This window comes from Hyaena hyaena, unplaced genomic scaffold, assembly GCF_003009895.1.
Source record: "Hyaena hyaena isolate Hyena2069 unplaced genomic scaffold, ASM300989v1 scaffold_623, whole genome shotgun sequence".
In the NCBI taxonomy this organism is placed as follows: domain Eukaryota; kingdom Metazoa; phylum Chordata; class Mammalia; order Carnivora; family Hyaenidae; genus Hyaena; species Hyaena hyaena.
Window position 1 is genome coordinate 40,522 of NW_024081255.1, and position 20,538 is coordinate 61,059.

At 36.2% G+C, this 20,538-nt stretch overlaps 1 long non-coding RNA gene across 1 annotated transcript; it reads right to left on the minus strand.

The window, feature by feature from the left end:
* Positions 1-2,422: 2,422 nt before the first annotated feature.
* Positions 2,423-20,319, minus strand: LOC120249027. The gene is made up of 4 exons (XR_005532752.1): positions 20,242-20,319; positions 8,485-8,563; positions 3,852-4,077; positions 2,423-2,448 (listed from the first exon to the last, which is right to left on the minus strand). It is a non-coding gene; the product is annotated as an uncharacterized LOC120249027 (long non-coding RNA).
* Positions 20,320-20,538: the final 219 nt, after the last annotated feature.

The following is a 20,538-nucleotide window of genomic DNA, read 5'->3' on the forward strand; positions in this document are numbered from 1 at the left end:
AGCCCGCTAGAGGCTCCTGGAAGTTAATTCGCTTGTACTTTGTCCAGCAGATTGCATATGAAGGGACAGAGATTAAGAGAACAGAGGTTTCCTTGTATTTCATCAATTAAAAAGGTCCAATAAGTGACTCCTTGGTTTGTAAGTCTTCTCCAAAGAGAAGACTTTTTGATTCCCTAACACCCAGCACTCAATTACTGCACTTTTGCTTTCCATTTCTAAGACTGACTAGTATTTATTAAAAAAAAAAAAAAAAAAAGCAGATTTCTTTCTCTTTCTTTCACTTGAAATGCAGGAGCAGTTGTACCTGACAACTAAAAAAATCAAATCATGTTTCTGGTTCTAGGCAGAAAGTATAATAGAGTAGAATTACTGAAAATAACAATAATAACAACAATAATGTGAAAATTTGAATAGATTTCAGGAATATTGACATTTTATTCACCACCTTAATGTTTGGAATCTGTTGTCAATGCCTTCTTTTGGTCTTTGTTATAATTATCATTATCAAACACTCTACTATGTGGCAGGCACCTTTTTGAGGGCATTACCTATATTAATTATTTATACTTCACAATCCTATAATGTCGATTCCTTTATTACCTGCATTTTACATGAGAAAACAGCAGTGCAGAGCTGTTTAATACCTTTCCAGAGCACATAGCTAGAAATCAGCTGGGCCAGTTTATCCGAACAAAGAGTCTGTACTTGTAACCACTACACCGGCGTTTCCAACACTTCAGCAGGCCTCAGAATCACCCAGTGAGCTTTTCTAAAGAACACGGTGTTAGACCCCAGCCCCAGGGTTTCTGATTCCGTGGGTCTGGGGTGGGAGTCAAAAGTGTGCGTTTCTAATAAGTTCCCAGGTGGCTGTTTCTACTGGTCATGGAACCACCATTGGAGCACCACGGTACTATCAGTTACTGCCTCTTTTACTCAATTTCTCCCACATTCCCTTGAAGAGTGACAGAGAGGCATTAGTTAGAGTAAAGCCTGAAACTAGAGATAAGAAGGTCCGTGATAGCAGGAAAGACAGTTAAAAACTGAGCTGGGCTTTCACAATTGTTCAATTGTTCAGAAGAATCTTTAAAAATTAAATTGACTTGCACCTGTGCATTGTTGAGCTGGAGTACTGCACCCAGAGGAATGTGATGGACTGGCTGAGTGATCCTTCAGCGTCCCCTTGTGTTGCATGGGACTACAATGAGACAATAGCCTAGAAATGGGCATAAGTGTTTTACACAAAAGCATTCTGTTTCAGAACAAGCTGAGTCCATAAAGAGAGCCAAGGATGAAAAGGAGATATCCATGTTCAAGAGCAAGAGCCACAGCTTAAACAGTGTGATAAATCCACATTCTCACCAACAAGTCCACTCAAACTCCTCCACAAACAGAAGTGAGGCAAAGGGGAGAGTGACTGACTCCCCTGAATTGTGGTGTATTGGTGGGACATTGGTCCAAGAGCTGGGTTCATATGCCATGTCATAGTATTTAATGTAGTATCATATGACATGAATCAGTGCATTGGTGTTGGAAGGGAAACACCAGAATGAACCTCTCAGGCATAAAGTTTCTTTAACTGGATCTGGAATTAAAGGTAATAAATTTCAAACCTAGCTACTGAAATTGATCACATTTGAGGCAGAGCCACACTGCTTTTCCTTATCCCTGTGTTTACACCACTGAGCATATCCATCCTCTCTCTCCTCGATCATTTCATTCTTAGATTGTGAGCCTGCCAAACCACTGCGGATTGGAGTGATAGGTGCTATAGGTTCACACACAGAGGCAGACGAATTAGCTACACATATCTTTTCAAACAACCATAAATTTGACAAAATTTAAACAGATCCCTGCTTCATGAAAAGAATGAGAAACAGATTGGTAAAATTAAAGTCAACCAAACCACTGCTCTAATTCCTACTATTCTGGCAATTATGTAGAATATTCTTCGAATACATAATTAACTGAAAATTGATTTATTTGACTCAAATATAAAGGAAAGAGACAGATTTTTTTATTGTCTTTATTTTTATTTATTTTTTACAAATAGTTTATTGTCAAATTAGTTTCCACATAACACTCAGTGCTCATCCCCACAAGTGTCCTCCTCCATGCCCATACCCCCCCTCCCCCCCACATCCATCAGTCCTCAGTTTTTGTCAGCATTCAAGAGTCTCTCATGGTTTGCCTCTCTCCCTTTCCCCCACCATTTCCGCCCTTCTTCTCCCCCTTGTTCCTCCGTCAAGTTCCTCCTAATCCTCCTATACGTGCAAACATATGATATTTGTCCTTCTCTGCCTGACTTATTTCGCTCAGCATAACACCCTCAAGGTCCATCCATGTTGCTACACATGGCCAGATTTCATTGTTTCTCATTGCCATGTAGTATTCCACGGTATAGATAAACCACATCTTCTTGATCCATTCATCTGTTGATGGACACTTAGGCTGGAGACAGATTTTTTAATGGTTTTTAAATTCTCTACATAACAATAATAATGAAAACGGACAAAGCAAATATTCAATAAATGCTGATATACCTTTCTGTGTGCTAAGATTTTTAAGGCACTAATTTGTTTAATTTTTAAGACAACCTTTCAATATTATTATTATTAATGAATGTACTGTTGTTTAAGAATATCAATGACAGAATCAAAATTCAAAGGTTGAAAATTCAAAGATTCAAATTCAAAGAATTTTTTCTTGACTATTTGTCCAGCTAACTTTTAAGATAGTTGCAAGATTTAGGGGTACAAATTTGTAAATGTCTGGATGCTGCTTGGCACAAAGTAGACATTCTGTCAAGAATATCAATTATCATTTTTCTTCAGAGCTTCACATATTTACACGTGATATGAACCTGACCAAATGTAATAACCTATAAATGGCATAGCTTCTTCTCTCCCAACCTACTGTATGATTGTGTGTATGTGTAAGCATATACATAAATGGATATATGAAAGACATCATTCTACGTACAATTAATAGAACATAATCTTGTCGACAGAATAAAAAGAACTAAATAAGACGAAATATTTTCTGAAAGGAAAGATTAGATTTGAAAAGAAGGCTTGGAATATTCTTTTTAAAGATATTAAAAGAGAAACTACAAATTTTATTTACTGAGATTGCATTCGTTAAAAGTCTATTATTATAATTAGGTTTATTTATTTTGAGGGAGAAAGTGAGAGAGAGAGAGCATTTGCGGGGGAGGAGAAGTGAGGGAGAGACAGAGAGAGAGAGAGAGAGAGGGAGAGAGAGGGAGAATCCCAAGCAGGCTCTGCACTGTCAAAGCAGAGCCTGACATGGGGCTCGATCTGATGAACCATGAGATCATGACCTGAGCTAAAATCAAGAGTCAGACGCTTAACCAACTGAGTCACCCAGCTCCCCTAAAATCTATTATTAATACTGATAGAAGCAGGGGATGAAATGCAATTCAAGGGCCACATTCTTTAGTGGAATAGAAAACAGTTATAAATTATAGTGTGAAATGTCCTGTAATAGCTACCTTCACAGGAGGTTTAAAAGTAGAGAAATGTCACCTAAACCAGAGGATGATTGGGAAAGCTTCTCCGAGGATATGACACTCAATAAGAGACCTTGCAGGTATAGGCGGTTGGGGGTTAGACCAAAAAAGAAAGAAGGGAAAGGCACTTCAGACAGAGGAACCAGCTTTAAAACATTAAGTATGATAGAGATCGGCCAGTTTTCATGTTTTGCATGAGGCTGTGCACCATGGGACATTAGCTGGTAATCAATGAATTTATAATTCCATAGTCAAGTTACTGTAGACAAAGTTGAGTGTCTTTTAAGTTAACCAAGTTTTTAATTAAAATAAATTTAGATACCTTCCATGTGTAAAAGTGAAAGATACTCTTGAGGTACAGTCTGCAATATTTCCATTTTTCCTCTTCAGCAACATTGAGTTCCAATAACTACAAATTCCAACCTGGGGAGAATCTGCATTACATGATCCCTCGAAACATGGGTTCTCTTCCAAAATGGAGATATCCTGAAGTCGGAAGCAGCAGCTGGCTCGGAGTCAGAATGCCTGAGTTCTAGTCTGCAAATAAACTGCTAATACCAAATGCGAATCTTTAGACTCCTTTTCTCTGAGCACTTGTTCATCATGTAAAACTGGGCAATTTCTAAGGTCTTTTCTAATGCCTGTACCACAGGGAAAGCCCCTCATTTGCTACATCATCATTTTTAGGAGTTTGACAATGTTCACCACCACAAAGTCCTCCTTACTGGAATGTCGACAAGGTCGATATTAATAACAAATATGCTGTTGAACTCAAGGCATACTTTATTGTGGTGTAGTTTAAATAGGCCTTTTTGAAAGGTGTCGCTCTAATTTATAACTTTTGCACACATTAACCAATTTTAAATAAAGTGCTTAACAAATGTGGCTGGTTTTTAGCTTTTGAGTCAAATTATGAAACCAGGTACAATATTATTATCTACTGTTCTCAAGGACAATTTTAAATGAGATGTCACACTAAATAATGTTACGCTTCTGAGAAGAAGAACATATTTTAATAATGAAATAGAATAAGAAGTCATTCACAGCAAGAAGAATGCGGTCTTATTCTAATCTCTTAGACACATTTTATTTCTGATGCTTTACTTCCAGCACGCACTGGGGAAATCACCTAGCTCCTGCCTCCCTTACACATGTATCTGTAAATCAGCACAATGTATGACCAACAGCATACGCAATTTCAAACGAAACAAGAATGGTGATTGAGTGGTTGTGTACATTTTCATTTAAAGCAGGGTTTCTCACACCTCAATACTACTGACATCCTGGGCCAGATAATGCTTTTCTTTTTCTCTGGAGTGGGGCCTGGGGGATGCTCTTGCTGCTCACTCTTAGAAGTTAGTAACACCTCCCCAGTTGTGAAAAGCAAAAATGTCTCCAGACATTAATTAATGACCTCTAGGAAATAAAGAAAAATTACCCTCAGTTGAAAACCACTGATTTAACATATACACATTACATTTTGTTTGTATTTCTCTCTCTCTCTCTCTCTCTCTCAAGTTTAGTAAACCTGCAGGGTGTTTTCTTATAGGTTCTTGAAAATATTTTTTCTGTGTTTATTAAGCTCTTCTATCTAAGGACACATTTCCAGAATACAGTCATCAAATATTTGCATGACGGCATGAAAGATTGTGATTACCTTTCTTTTCAATCACACTGGATGCACAAGTTAATATTTTTTTCCAGGTTTCCTCGGGTTGACGACTTTCAGTGATGAGGGAGCTCCCACCCAGTGAGATGGCTTACTACAGTTTTTGAAAGTTCTACGTATGAGAGAGCTCTGTCTTATATTGACTTGAAGTGTGGCCACACATCTCTTCAAATTTTGACCTCTGGAGATATATTGTGACCTGCTACCTCCACCTTTTAAGTATGTTCTCCTTTGTGTTCTGCTTCCCCCTGTGCCTTTCTAAATCAGAGTCCTCTAAACCTTTACCAAAAAGCAAACAAAACAAAACAGAAACTTGCCCCTTGGTTACTGGAAAGGTTCTTAACTGGTTTCACTGACTTCTTTCTTTCCATTTTCCAGTTTATCATCCACACATATATCCAATTCGTTTTTTAATGATCTAATTGTCATCCCCTGCTAAAAATCTCCTATAGGTCTCCCTCACTCTCGAGAGAGAAATTCAAAGTCTAAATCAGAGAGCAATCTGAGAGACGGGCTTGCATGAGTCCAGCGGGGTCCCTGTGGACCATTATCCAATTCTCTGGTTTGTCTCCTGGAGCTAGTGTCCCTTCTTCTCACTGCTTAGTGTCCCCGTCTTTGTCATTCTGAGCACTCCATAGTGACACCTCTATTCTAATATTCAGTCTATGCTTACAAAACTGCACTAACTGGAAATCTATAGTCATCTACCTCATGATTATTTTCTACACTACAGTCCATAGGATCTATTCTGACCCCTCATGTTTCTCCAGCACCTGTATTAATTTTATGGCTCCATTTTCCTCATGCAGAATTCTTGTCTCTCACATTTACTCCCCCACCCCCCTCCGCTGTCCTTCTTCTACGCAGAACTAGTTACATAATAACTACAGAACTAACACTGCCTGATGTAATCACCATACCTTTCAAATGTCTGAACCTGATGGAAGTCACAAAGAGGAAGAACATTTGCTTTTCTTGAAGACCAGAAGTAGAAAATTACGACTTGGAGACAGTTGTTATTTTTAAAGCCCCTTGGAGAAAGTGTTAAAATAAATTCTAGCTGTTCATTCATGTGTACAAACTTATATAGCTGTTGCTTTATCAACATAAACATATGTTGAAAAATGGGTTGCTTTGTTTATTTATATGCACATTTGTTTGTTTGGAGGGCTTTTGGAAGAATGGCATTATACCATTAAAACATTAGTTTGCCATATGACCTTGTGCAAGTCCTTTAAACTATCTGTACCTTAATTTCTTTATTTGGGGAAAGAAAAGTGATTATAAGATTCCTAGAACTACTTTAAGCTGGAAAACTGTACTTTTCATTGTTTCGCAACATAGTTGTTCAGTAAGCAATGGTTACTTTCTATCCATCCTCCCTCTTCTTCCTTCAATTTAGAACTCCAGGTTTTCTTCAAACGCCTACCTCTTACCTCTGTGGCTTTTCCTGGGTTAAGACCAATTACTTCCAGCTCAGCAGTTAATACAAACTGTTCTAAATAATAATAGTGCTCTGATTCTCTTTGTGGATCCAGCAATGGGCATGATACCCTGTGAGAGTTTGCTGAAGGGCTTCTGGGTAAGATTAAATCACTCTAGCTATAAAATCTTAGAGAAAAAAATAGTCCTTTTTGTCCCTGAATATCTTATATCTAGACTGTTAAACTGAATCATCTCTGGATTTTCTTGAACAGTGAGGGGAAATGACATCAGGGAAAAGTGATACATTGTTGATGGTAGAAAAGAACATAGGAAGGAATAAAGTTGATACAATTGAGCTACTAAATCAATATACTATGTAACTTGCCTATGACTGGAGCTGCTAATTTTTCCCACCCCCAGCCCTATCCACTCTCCTCTCCTTCATTTTTTAGTAGCAAAATCCCCTTCGATTTTTTTTTAAATTTAATGTTTATTTTTGAGAGAGAGAGAAAGACCCACCGAAGGAGAGAATGAGTGGGGGAGGGGCAGACAGACAGGGAGACAGAATTTGAAGCAAGCTCCAGGCTCTGAGCTGTCAGCACAGAGCCCAGTGCGGGGCCTGAACTCATGAGTCATGAGATCATGACCTGAGCTGAAGTTGGATGCTTAACCACTGGGCCACAGAGGTGCCCCAAATTCTCTTCAATTTTATTAGGCAAGTCATTTTCACAGCTAGGTGTGACCATGAGAATGAGACCTTGTAAACAGAATGTGAACAGAACTGCCCGGTTACTCCTTTAAAAGGAAATTGCTTGCTTTGTATTTATTTCTTGTTCCCTTCTCCCATGGGCTAGAACATATACGGGGTCAAATGAGCCAGAAACGAACAGAAGAATGATGATAACATCATATAGGCTGCTAGAGTAACAACAAACAGAACTTCTGGGGAGGAGGACTTCACAGAGCAGAGCCACAGACTTGCCCTGAATACCCTCCTCTAGATATGGTCCACCTTCGTCTTGAGAAAGAGAAAATCTCATCTTGTTTAACCGTGCATTTTGGAGTCTCATTTTTATTGTAGCCTAACCTATACACACCTAATATGCCATGCTTCAATAGGACTCATTGCTTTGTGAGGTAATATAGTTCCTTTTGAGTTCATTTCAATAGTGAACTTTTGTTTCTAGATACCAAAATCTTTCTAATTGGTCCAACCAAATTTCACATCTGTGCCCTGTTTGTAAACAAAAGCACAACAAAGCCTTTACAATACAACTACTGAAAATTAATATCTAGAGGGTATTTTAAGGTGGATTTAATCCAAATATGATCAGGAATTAAAAATAAAGAAATCACGGGCTAACATTTTTAGATCTTCCAACTGTTTGCATGCCTTCATGAATAATGGAAATAGAGTAAGTGTCTGTAAATGCAGCAGAAAATCTAAGAAGAATTTAGAAGAACTTGAACAGCTCTTCAAAGGGGTAAGTACTGTGGGAAAGCCATTATGATTCAGAATTTAAGATCCAGGGAGATTATAGGAGTCCTTTAAATCACTGATGAGACAGCCCAAAGAGACACATAAAATTACCAAACTAAAATTGTCAAGAGAGAGGCAGACCGACTCTTCTAAATGATGGAGGTGAGCAGCTATACGCTGTCACTTGGCATGGAGGAGAAACTATCTTGGGGGTTCTATGTCATCCCCTGAAAAATAAGGGGATGGCCTCTAAGATGCTGACTAGGTGTGACTGTCTACACTCCACAAATGTGGGAGAGGTTCCCTTGCACACCTTGTGCCGCTCCTCCAGCAAACTGGAAAACTTCTATGTAAGTATCTACAGAGCAGATATTTACTTACTCTTTGTGAGAAAAGAGGCTTTAGAAGTAATCCAAGTGGCCACATGGCATGTATGGAGATTGCTACAGATGTACCACATCTACGTATGAAGAAAAAGAATCAATTTAATTTAGAATAGAAATATGAATATGTGATGATACAGTTAATTATCACTATAGATTTTATGTGCATTTTTTAAAAAGAAAAGAAAGTTCCTGACTATCAGCTGAACCAGTGCTGAGAAACTATGAGAACCAGATAAAATCAGGCTGTAGTAAGAAAATACCTCCCATACACACAAAACATAATTCTGCCACAAATGCCCAAAGTCTAACTTTCTTAATTTGATGAGTCTTAAAATTCCAGAAAAGGAAGACCTGCAACTGGTTTGTGTTGTTAGTTTTCTACATTGTTTACCTAAAATTTGGGGGAAATAATAATGCATATAACATGCCAACTCTGTGTATTATTATATCCCAACTTGTCTGAAATTTTGAGTATGGAAAATGGCAAATGCCAGAGTGCTGACTATGTTCCAGAAACATGTCTAAGTGTTTTTATATGTACCTTCTAATGTAACAAGCCCTACTGTTATTACCCTTATTTAATTCATGACTTCTGAACAGTTTGAGGCAACTGCCCTGGATAAATACTGATCTAGAAGTCAACCAGAGATGAGCTATCCTTAAAGTATTAGCTTGTAACTTGAGCCTACCAGTTAATGCAATATTACACACTCACTAATAAGTGTCAGCAATAAACCAGTTGATATAACATCTTATTTAACCATGTATTTGAAGTCTCATCTTTATTGTAGCTTAACCTATATACATCAACAAGACTCATTGCTTTGTGAGGTAATAAATTCCCTTTTCATTTATGTCAATTTGAATAGCAAACTTTTGTTTCTGGATGCCAAAATCTTTCGAATTGGTCCAGCCAATTTACCCATAAGCACTTACCCATGTTAACTAGAGAGAAAAGATGTATCACTTTATGCTTAACAGCTTTGTAATAAAAGTCTACTGAGTCAAAGTGAAAAGAAATACTCCTACACGATAACAATAGTTGTGCCAAAATATCATAGGTTATTTTTTATCTATTGCTCTGATTTCCTACTATATGCATATATCAATTTTAGTGCTCTAAAACAAATATCTATTTGTTTTATATATGTATCAAAATTATAAATTGTTGGACAATGAAAAATTATGAGACACACAAATATGCCCTGTCTGATGGAAGGAAAGATAATGTAGTGGAAAGATATGGGTATTAAGTTGTAAGTATTAGTGTCACTTTACTGGTAAAAGAGGAAAGTAAATAGTGACAAAATTAATACAAAATGATATGAAATATTTTTATATATCAGTTACTCAACAGAACACATTATTTTGGTTTTGTTTCAGTTTTAAGGAATCTATGAACCTCAAGTTGACATCATAGAATTTGGTAATATGCAAAAATAATTACAGAAATGGTGGTCAGAAATGGGAGAGTTAAGAAGTCAGAAAAAATTACAGTGCATTAGGTAAATTTTTCTTAATCGTCTCTCCTATGAAAATAAGACAAATGTTAGAATAAAAAATGTAATCATCAGGGCGCCTAGGTGGCTCAGTCAAGCAGGTCATGATCTCGCAGTTCATGAGTTGGAGCCCCGTGTCAGGCTCTGTGCTGACAGCTCAGAGTCTGGGGCCTGCTTTGGATTCTGTGTCTCCTTCTCTTTCTCTGTCTCTATCTCTCTGTCTCTCTCTCAAAAAAAAAAAAAATTAAAACTGGTTAATGTAATCATCTTAAAAGATTTCTAGATCTGAAAAGATAGTAAGCTAAAGTGCTAAAGCACAAAGCCATGTCCCTGTGGCAGCACTTGCCAGTATCACACTCTAGGTTTCGATGTGCTAGACTTGTATAGTGAGAAATACTAAGTTGAGGGCCAGGCTCATCAAAAGTGAGAGTCTCACAGAATACCCTTCTTTATATTAAGTTGGAATTTTAGGATGGGCAAGCATAAACATGATTCTCCTGCCCTCCTTAAAAAATAGATAACCAAGGAAAAGAATACTTTGGTGTTGAGCCCAGCATGAGAAGGAAGAGAATAAAATGTACCTGAGACATTTTAGCCACAGTATTGCTTTCTTTAGGTTTACACATAATCATGGTGGAGCAGGGAACACCAAGCCATAAAACTGATTTTAGAGAGTCCCAAAATGGCACTCTCCCAGATACCAAGCAGAATCAAACAGTTCAACTCTCTGCAAAAAGGAGAGTTCTTCTAGGTCTCAGGAAACTGGTATACTTTTCTGAAGGCCAGGACCAGGATACAAAGCTTGGCCAGTCACAAAGGGAATAGACAATATAAGCAAAACCAGATGGAAAACAATACAGAGCAAAAAGAGAGTCACGCTGAATTTTAAATACTGAAAACATCAAGCCAACATTATTTTTAAAAAAGACAATTATATTTAAACAAATAAAAATCAAAGCTAAAAATATGTGCAGGGAGCAGGAAAATGTAAGCGGTGAAATAGTAAATAGAAATTTGAGAAATGAAAAAACAATTACATTTAATAATTCACTGGACATTTCTGATGGGAGATTAGGCAGAGCAGAAAACATAATTGGTGAACTGGAATATATATAGATCAGAATGAAGTATCTGGATTTCGGCATGGAAAGACAGGACATAGTAAACTCAAAGAGAAGTTAGGATATAGAAAATAGAGTGGAAAAAGGTGGAAAATACTAAAAGGAAAGGAGGAAAGAAAAATAAGAGCAGAAGAAATATTGAAAAGTTAACAGTTGATAATTTTCTAGAGGAAAAAAATTGTTTCAAAAACATCAAAAATTTTCAAGCAGAATAATTCAAAATAAATCCACAACCTGACACGTTAGAATAAACCAGTATAGAAAGAAGATAATACACAATTTTTTAGAAGAACAGGAAAAAATAAAACCCTACTTTCAAAGAAATTTGACACCTAACTTCTCAACAGGAATAATGCAAGCCTGAGAAAGTGGGATGATATCTTCATTGTGGGGAAAAAAACACAGAAAGCAAAAAAACAAGAGCCCACTTAGGACTCAATTCTCCGTATAAATATTATTCAAAAGTAAAGACATTTAAGACATATACACAGAAAAAGAGAAGTCTCCATCCTCAAGCCTATACTAAAGGTAAATCCCTAAAGGATATATGTTAGTCAGATGAGAAATGATCCCAGATAGAGGTCCATAATGGAATAAAGATAATTAATGTGTAAATAAAAATTGACTATGTACAGTAAAAATAATATTTTGTGGGATTTACATCAATTGAAATTCAAATTTATAAAGCAATACCATATAATTTAAGATGAGAGTAAAAATGCTTTAAATTATACAAAATTTCTCTGTTATTCAGGAGGAAAACATTGGCCTTGATTGACCTTGGAATTTGATGAGTTAAGGATGCATATGGAATTTCTAGATTAGTCACTGAGTGGGCATTAATACCACACTTGTAAGGGGAAAAACTGAAGCCATTCTCAATCAATCAAAATCAGTGAGAGAGCAAGAGATGTGGTGGTGGGGGGGGCAGAAAGAGTGAAAAGCTACAATAAGTGGAATAAATAAATAGAAAGCACAAAATATCCAAATAGATTAACAATTCTATGAATTATAAATACACAAACTTCTTCAATTAAGGAATAAAGAAGAATGATAGAAAAAAGGCAAAAACAGATCACACATCACATCAGAACTTCACTAAAAGAAACTGTAAAGCAATTGCTTCAAGCAGAAGGAAAGAGACTCCAGATAAGAAGTCTGAGATACAAGGAAAAAAGAAAGTTACAGATGTGTGTTAGCAAATTTAAGCAAATATTAAATGCATAAAAAGGTAATAACACTTGTAGTTGACAAAGCAAAGTACAAGAAGAACAAATTAAAATAATAGATAGTAGAAATGGTGTTAAAGTGTTCCAACTTTATGACGTTAGCTGGGCAAAACTGCTTCTTCATTTCCCATTTCTGACATTTCAAGGGAGGGCTTGTTTCATGCCCTGTGCCTTTGTTGATGTGATTCCCTCAGCCTGATTAGCTTTCCTTCCTTTTTATTTCCCATTATTGAAGTACTATCTCAAGGCTTTACCACAGATGGCAAACCCTTTCAAATTGTCCAAAACGTCCCTCTTCTGCTCTCCCATAATACTATGTATATTAAACTCCATTTTAACACAGATTGTTCCTGTCTCATATTATTTGCAGGGACTATTCTGAATTCACATTACTTTTTCTCAAAATGCTTAGTATTTCTCATAGGAGTGAATACATCCATGTACAAATGGCCAAGTGTACATTTACAAATAAATCCTAGGTCTAAATGTATTTCAGTAGCATAAACATGTATCAACAATGCCTGCAGGAGACCTTATTTTCTCCAATTTCGAACCATAAAGAATACATACTTAACTACATGTACCCACATCTTTTATGAAATTATGACCAACAAAATGTGCCAGGCAATCACAAAGCATTGATACTGTTCTTACATAGGAGTTCCAAGAATGAACAAATGTTAGGGTCTCAAAAAATGCAAATCAGGAAGTATAGAAAAGCTCAATCTTACCGTCTACTAACTAAACTTTTTGTAATCCAAAACAGTAAGTTTTACCTTGGGTTTGATTTCAAATGAGTGCTTAGGTTAGCTTTTGTGCAATTCAACATCCTTGTTTATTTCTAACAGGAATTTAGAAAATGCCCATTTGGTCTCTGTAATGTCTTAGTCTTTTTAACTTTTGAATAGGGGCTAAAGAAAAGAAATCTTTAAAAAAAAATCTCTAAATCTCGAACCATAAACAAAAGTTCTAACTCTAAGTCAAATGTAATTATGCAAAGACTGAATCCCAAATAATGAGGTCATATGAAATAATACACCTGTTTCTTTCACTCAAATTCTTCAAGGAAGACTGTTAATGAGAAAACCACAATAAAAATTAGCCCATGTGAAAGAGTGACTTAAGGATCTCCTAGAGGCTTTATTCGAGAATGATTTTCTGAAAAGATCTGAAATCTTTGGAATGGAGAAGCTGACAAAAGAAGGGAGCTTATGAAAGGAAAAAATAATTACGGAGGTAATTGGCAAAAGAGAAAATGAATGATAAACTCCCAAATCAGTAGAATATAAAGCACCTAAAGCTTATAAAATACAAGTCACGAAGGACTGTTTTCCTCTGGCTTCACTGGAATGACTTCCTACATGGGCCACATTTTGAGTGCAGTCACCAGCACAGCTTTCAGGAATTTCAAATATTAATTGGGTTATTACTTAGCTTGAAAATATATATAGCACAGTACACTTAACACTACAAGATAATGATTCAAGATGATTCTCTTAAGAATAGTTTCCTTTCCAATTAAACCTCCTAATACTTACAATAAGTATTTCATTTGTAAATTGCTACTTCTCAGACATTCCCTATTAAAATACATCTTGAACCTCTTCCAAATTGCTCAGCCTATACTGAGCTATCAGGAAAACCTAACCTGTTCGTCAATGAGGGGTTTTGAATAAGGCAATGTCGACAATAAACTATTTATTTCATTTTCTTCTAAATTTTTAATACTATCGTCTGCATATCATGCATGCCTATAACACAGAGGATTACATAAGAAGCAGGAACATTCTTGCTATCAAATATCTCCCTGATTAATATTTCAATTTTCCAAAACAGCACACATAATAAAGACTATGATGATAATTATTATTAAAAATAATAATATATTAAAACTAACAATTATCAATGTTATTAAAATTAGACTCTTACTTATGGATTCTAATTTTTCTTCCATTATTTTATCATTCTCCTACAAATTACTTTTAAAAAATATTTTAAAATATTTTATGATACCTTATTCATGGTTGAATGAAGTGAAATTTCTGTCTAGTAAAATGATTTTTTAAATTTCTTCTTTCAACGTACATGGTGACATCTAGGGGATTACTGGTAAATATGTGGGCTTAAAAGACAAATAAATCTGACATTTCTCCAAGGATGGAAAAGCTATTATAATATCACTGATAATTTAATATTAATAGAAAATATTAATACATCTTTCTCTAAACCAAAATGCCACAATTATCTCAATATATATCTGTAATACATAACCATGAAATGCTCAACAGAAACAAATACATTTTGAAATTTTCCAAAGGTTATACCTTGACTTAATGGTTCAGAAAACCTAGGTTTTACAAATTAATTTTCTTCTTCACATTTCAGGTATTAGTTCCCCCAAGTGCCTCTCATAATACTTCCCATAACAGTGAACAACAGCTCCTTTGGTAACTGAAAAACAGCTAATTGCTAAATTTGGGAGTAACTCATCCTAGGAATTTTCTAGAACAGTGATAACCTAGCTAAATCTTAAGATTTATTTTCAAAAGTTTTATTTCTTATCGCTGAGGACTGAATGTTTGCAAAGCTAACAACAATGGCAACAACAGCCATAATCATTACAACTATCACTTATTGGGATTAAATGTTTGCCAAATAACATCATAAACTTTTCACAAAGATCTTCCCATTTAAATTATCTTCTTTTTTCCATTCTTTACATCAAGTCTTCTTTCTCTTTCCTTCCTTTCTTCCTTCCTTCTATAACCATGAATCTAAGACTAAGACTATGCTGATGAACAATAATTCTGCTCTCACGAAACTTACATTTCTTTGTAAAAAGAGAGTAAGATAAATAAATCAATAAACACAGAAATGAAGTCATACATGAATACATGCATTCAGTTAGTGTATGATGGCTGTTAGGACAACTTGGAAATTTGTGAAGAGGCACCTATTTGTGAAGGTATATATAAGAGAAGGTGGCTCTTTTTATATTGGGTTGTCAAGTAAGGGATTTCTGGGGACATATTATTTGAAATGCATCATATATTTGGCAAAGGACCAAGCCATCTAAAGGAAGAAACTTCCAGGAAAAAGGAATAATTGAGAAACTTCAAGGTGGAATGAGCCTGACATGTTAGAAGGAAAGCAAAATCAATGTGTCGGGAATAATAGTCAGGAGCCTTAATGTATAGGATTTTGAAGACGCCATAGGATGCAGTTTAATTTTACTGCCAAACTGGCATATAAATTTAAAAAATCTATGAAGTCAAAGTTATTAAGCTTACTTCTGCATTAACTTTAATATTTGCTGTTATAATATCCCTAATGATATTTTAAAATTTATAAAATTCAGGCATAAATGTTGTATCATTTGATTTTCAAAACAGACCTCAAAATAATCTCTAATCTGTATCTACAGAAACTGAGCTTGAAGACCTAGTCTGAGATTAAGGAGTTACTGAAGTTTAAACCCAGGACAAAAACTCAGGGTGTTGGACTTCTTACATTCTTTCCACTATATAAAGCTGATCTTTGAGTTCCAAATCAAAATAAAAAGTCTATAAAAACTTGGATGTTTGTAACAGATTTAAGCTCAGGGGACTAGAATATAACATTCTATCAGTTTTACAAATACAGATATGCTTATAACATTGATTCAAAATCAGATGATCAATGTCTAGAAAATTCTCATATCCACAGATTGCATACCCAATACAAATTATGGATAAAAAACTATTATCAGGATAAAACATTGGAGGACTCTTTCTTTTGCACATATTGTAATTCAAAAAAGATGCCAGATTGCTTGGAACTTCAAGTATTGATGTTTTAATGAGTAGACTATTTTCTCTAGTGGAGCATATCCAATTAAATTTAGCATTCAGTCATTTGCTAAAGGAACAGTCTGCAGCTTCTAAATGATTCCACTTCTCCTTTGCTTTTTCCCTCCATTCCCAGATGCCAGTTTGATGACTTGTTTGTTTTTCTAAGAAGCACTGAATATCTCACTGGAATACATATTCATGGAAGAGAAGTCAAGGGTCTACCATATTTAGTAGCTCTCCAGGTTTTTTCTCAGATCCCCAGCCCCTCTTTATTTACGTTCCTCAGGTTTTAAAAACTCAAATTCCTCAGGGCTCAATCTGAACCTCTCTTCCTTCCATTCATTCCTTTGGTCATTAAGTCATCAGATGCTTATTGAGTACCTATGATGTGTCATACACTATGCTGCAAAACAGCAAAACACCAATGGTTAAAGCAAAGATCTCCATCTTCCTGTAATTTTACAATTTATTGTGAAAAATAAAATGTACATGAGTAGGGATGCCTGAGTGGCTCAGCTGGTTAAGCGTCTGACTCTTGATTTCAGCTCAGGTCATGATAATCACAGTTCATGAGTTTGAGCCTCATATTGGGCTCTGCACTGACAATGCAGAGCCTGCTGGGTATCTTCTCTCTCTCCCTCTCTCTCTGACTCTCCTCTGCTCTCTCTCTCTCTCTGTCTCTCAAAAATAAATAAATACACTTTTTAAAAAAGAATTAAAAGTACATGACTAAATGTGAAATGTAGTGGTTCTTTCTGTGAAGTAAAAATAGGGGATAAGATAAAAGTAGGAAGGAAGTAGTCACTTTGGATAGGGTGATTATAAATGGCATTTGTGAGCAGAAAACATTTGCAGAGGGGCATTAATGAATGGAAAGCAAGACACAGAAAGAAGCTGAGAAATAATATTCCAGGTAGAGAGAAAAGAACATAAAAATTGCTATGACACAGATGAGTTAAGCATGTTCCAGCAATGACAAGAAGGCCAGTGTTTCTGAGGAATAATAAACAAAGGAGAGAAGGATGGGGGGTGTGGTCAGGAAGGTAGGGAGGGCAAGATGATAATGGAGGTGAACAGGCTCCAGAGCAAGGTCTGAATAAATGTTGACTATCTTGACACACCACTAGACAGTTTTGAATGGGAGACTGATGTGTTCATATTTTCAATTTTAATTGATCACTCTGGTTACCAGATGTAGAATGTACTACAGACATATAAGAATAAGGCAGGAAGGCATGTCAGGAAGGAAGTCATCTCAGTAATCTAGGAGGGGAATCAGTGCCTCTTGGGCTAGGGTGTTTATTCTGAAGCTGGGAAACTTGCTCAATTTGAGACTGATTTTTAAATTAGAGCAAATTAAGAGGACTTGGTTTTGGATTGGGTAAAGTATCTGAGAGGGTGATAAAAGATAGTCGACTTGGTATTTTTGGCCTGAGATGCTGATGCTATTTATTGAAATGGGGCAAATGTGAAATAGTATGCAAGGGTTATAAAGGTAGGAGCAGGTCTTTGTGCAGAAACCAAGATACTTTCATTCTCTTTGAACTGGTTAAATGCCTGACAGGTATTTGATATGTACATGTAAATATGGGATAGATAATGGCTATATAAATTTGGTGCCCAGATTCACCACTGACTTCTACTTTGCCTCCTAGTAAGATTCTAGGCTCACTTCTTTTTTAATAAAACATTGGTCAGAGATTTGGGCCCTTATGTTTTGACATTCTAAGAGTGTGGTCCTTTAAAAATTTATGAGCTGATAACCATTTAAATCCTAGCCTCCTAAACTAGGGAAGAACAGGGAATAAATTCTAAATTTTGAAGCCCTAAAGTTGTAATCTGATGACATACATGGATGACCCATATAGTCTAGTCAAATGACTCCTTGATAAAATTGTCCTCTGTCATTTCCTCAGAAATCATAAACTATCTTAGAAATTAAGCAGAATTCACACCAACACTTTCACCTCTTAGTGATTCAAACATTCATGAGAATGCTTCTATAGCCTAGAGGATTTCTTATTCAAAATGTCATAGGTAACTATTAAAAATACAGTAAGGCTAAACTTGTTATTCATTCTTTTTCTCCTTCTTATTCAATTCTTATTTTTATGAACACTTATTACTCAGGAATAGAGGGTCTTTCAAGTATATTTACCGCAGCTAAGCTAGTGCCCTTTAAGTGTAAAAATGAAGAGAAAAATGGTATGAGTTGGAAGCTGTGGGCAAGCGAAGTAGGGGCAGACTGTCTCAGTAACTCCAGGTGGAACCAAAAAAAAAAAAAAAAAAAGATTTTGTAGATCAAAAGCACTTCCGGAATTTGATATGTTTTGAAAGCTTCCCACAAAGCAGTTTAATATAATCCATCAGTGGTATAATTACAGCAGAATCTACAGCACAATAAAATAAACCTATAAACCTTAATCCATTTCCATACAAATATCCTTACTAATGAAATCAGGAAAATGAATAAGAACTATGTACAATGGCAGGCTGTGCTGAAAAAAGGCTTCAGTTCCACACAAGTTCTCCATAGGTCTCTAAAATATTATGCCATTTATGCAATTACAATCAGCTACTATTCTTAGGGGTTAAAGGCCCCCAGCAAAATAAGTGGAGATACCGCTTCGGTAAAGATGCCTCAATCAATCTGGAAATGTTTCTGCTTGTTCAGGAGGATGACATACTCTAATCTGTATAGCAGACAATGGAGTTTCATTAAAAATCCTGATTTCACAACTCATTATGTGATTGTCACATGAATGCATCCTGTCCCAATCTTGATGGTATAGGCTTTGTATTTCTCCCGGGTAGCAGCCACTGTATTGCACTAGAAAAGGGAGCATAACCAGACTTTTATGCTCGTTCTGAGAGGAGTGATTAGGAATATTGTAAGAATTCAAATTTTCTGATCAAAGAGATAGTTCTTCCAGGAAGTAATAGCATCTAAAAGCAGAACCAACAGAGGTAGATGGATGCACAGAGGAATAAAAAGAAAAACCAACACAAATTTTAGGGACCAGATCTTGACTACATTGTATATCATAACATATATCACTTAAAAATCATCACATCACCCCTTGAAGGTGTGAGAGTTTGCATGTCCAGCTCCAGGGCCTAAACCCACTTAGGCTAGCTTGGTCAAGGCGAAAATATTTCCCTTCATATAGAAATCGATAGCCAATAAAAATACCCATTTATGCTTCTAACTTTAAATGGCTCCACATGGAAGGCATTTTGGTTCCTGGATAGATACATCTTTGGCAGCAGCCCAATTTCTGCTTATAAGCCCGAATGAATGGCGGGAGGAAATATGTGGCAGGCTTGCTTGACGAAAACTCACTTTCAGAGGGCAACCTCTGAATATAGCTGGGAAAATAAAGTCAAAAACACCCTGAATATTGAGGCAGCAGTTAAAAAAGGGAGAGCAAACAATCTTCTGTAAGCAGGAATGAACAAAGACAGTTTGGAGTGCCATAAAAAACGGATTCGACCAAGGCATTCAGACCAATGCTATATAGTTGTCCCCTTATCCATGGAGGATACCTTCCCAAACCCCCAATGATGCCTGAAACCAAGGGTAGTAACAAACCTCCATATATACTGTTTTTCCCACATATATACATACCTGGGATAATATTTACTTTAGAAGTTAGGAACAGGGATTAATGATAATAAAAGAGAGCAATTATAACAATACACAGCTGGCCCTTGAACAACACGGGTTTGAACTGCATGGGTCCATCTCGACATAACTGTTTTATAGGACTGTAAATGTATTTTTTCTTCCTTATTTTCTTAATGACACTTTTTCTCTAGCTTACTTTATTCTAAGAATACAGTATCTAATACACATAACACACAAAACAAGCGTTAATCAACTGTTTACATTATTGGTGAGGCTTCTGGTCAACGGTAGTTAGTAGTTAAATATGGGGGAATTTAAAAGTTATGGCAAGATTTCTGGCTATGCCGAGAGTCGGTGCCTGTAACCTCATGTTCAAGGGTCAACTGTACCATAAAAGGTATGTGAATGTGGTCTCTCTCAAAATATCTCATCGCACTGTACTCACTAGTCTTGTTCTGATGTCAGGAGATGATAAAACGCCCGTGTGAGACCAAAGGAGGTGAAAGATGCAGACATTGTGAGGTAGAGTCAGGCTGCTATTGACCTTCTGATGATTCGTCACAAGAAGGATCTCTGTCTTTTAGACCTCGGTTTACAGTCAGAACTAAAACTGCGGAAAGCGAAACTGCGGATAAGGGGAAACTACTGAGTTTTCCTCTAAATTCCACCTAAGATAAGACCCACCCAGCCGCTGGTAGTGATTATGTAGAGTGTTCCGACAATTAGAATGTAATTCTATGGG